Genomic DNA, 1,874 nt, shown 5'->3' on the forward strand with positions numbered 1-1,874 from the left:
TTCAAGATGCCATTGAAAAAGTTAAATTGATTCGGGATCGCTTAGTGACAGCTCAAAGTAGGCAAAAATCTTATTCTGATAAGAGGCGTCGTCCCTTAGAGTTTTCAGTGGGAGAACATGCATTCTTACGAGTTTCACCAATGAAAGGAGTGTTGCGGTTTGGTAAAAAGGGGAAACTAAGCCCAAGGTTCATTGGACCATTTGAAGTTTTAGAGAGAGTCGGACCAGTAGCGTATCGCTTGGCACTTCCACCAGATCTCTCGGGAGTTCATCCAGTTTTTCATATTTCGATGCTTCAGAAGTATCTTCACGACCCTTCTCATGTGATTAATCATGAAGACGTACAGTTAGATGAGAGTCTATCGTACGTTGAACATCCATTAGCTATATTAGATCGCCAAGTGAGACGTTTATGCTCAAAGGATATCGTTTCAGTAAAAGTTCTTTGGCGTGGTCCATCCGGCGAAGAAACTACTTGGGAACCCGAAGAAGTCATCTGTGTAAAGTACCCACACTTATGTTGAAACTCAAGGTTAGTGGTATTTATTAAATAAATTTGAGGACGAATTTTTATAAGGGGATGAGATTGACACGTCCCGTGCCAAAAAAAAATAAAAATAAAAAGTAAATAAATAAATAAATATAATAATAATAATAATTAATAATAATAATAATAAATAAAAACAAATTAACCCCACTCATTCTCACTCCCTCATTCTTCCCTAATTTTCTCTCTCTCCCTCTCGGCACACACTCCCCTCCCCTCTTTTTGTTGTTTTTTTTCTTTCTTTCTTTTCCTTCTCTTCTCCTTGCTTCTTCTCACTCTATTACTCAAATCCTCAATCCTTAAAAGAGATTTAACATCCCCACAAGCTTAATTTCTCAAACTCCTACAAATTCTTTTGGTTGGGATTTTTGGGTTAGGGTTTGTGTTCTAAGGAAGGAAAAGGGTACCCATCTCTTGAAAGTGGTTTATTGAAACTCATTGAGGTAAATGCACAACTCTAACCCTAGTATGAATTCATAGAAAAATATAGTTTTGAGTAAAAATCTTATTTTGTGCTTAGAGTATATTTAAATGATGTTGATGGTTTCCTAGAGGCAGTTAAACTTTAGAATAAATTTCTCTAAAGCCTTGGAAATATTTTTGATACTCAGATTTGTCAACTGAGACCTTGCCGGCTACTCTGAGAGTTGTTGGAGAGCAAACTTAGACGATTCTCCATAACTGTGAGTTGACGACGATCATCGTCATATATTTTTATACTGCTATTATTATCATTTTACTTGTTTTCTATATTAAAGTATTTATTGAAAAATGTGGGAAACACAACCTTTGAATTTTATCTCGATTTCGTCAATTATTTAATTTAACTGTCGTTGTTATATAATATGCTATTATTTTGATTTACGTATGAGTTAAAGTATTTAAATCTTGAATTGTTATGCGACTGAATACGTTTTTTTTCATGAATTACGATGAAAGGATTTTAAATGCGCGTTTTGAAAAATCGGTGTTATAATTATTAAATCGTTAACTACGTCAGGTGCACCTAGTTACCACGTGTTGATTAGGGAGAGTTAACCGTTAGATGGAGCCGCCCTTATGAGAGAGGTCATCCGTAGGAGGAGAGGGCTATCAACGAGATGTAAGCTCCCTAATTGATACGTGCTGATGCGTTGCGGAATTGAGGGGAGAGGGCCATCCGTTAGATGGAGCCGCCCCTAAGGGAAAGGCCACCCTTAGGAGGAGAGGGCTATCAATGAGATAAAGCCGCCTCTTGGTTCTAAAAATTTGTATTGTTACTTGTTTGATTTTTATGATGATTTTAAGGTTGTTCATTTTGATTTCGTTTCGTTATTCACTGAATTTT

Source organism: Cicer arietinum, chromosome 5 (genome assembly GCF_000331145.2).
Source record: "Cicer arietinum cultivar CDC Frontier isolate Library 1 chromosome 5, Cicar.CDCFrontier_v2.0, whole genome shotgun sequence".
Taxonomy (NCBI): domain Eukaryota; kingdom Viridiplantae; phylum Streptophyta; class Magnoliopsida; order Fabales; family Fabaceae; genus Cicer; species Cicer arietinum.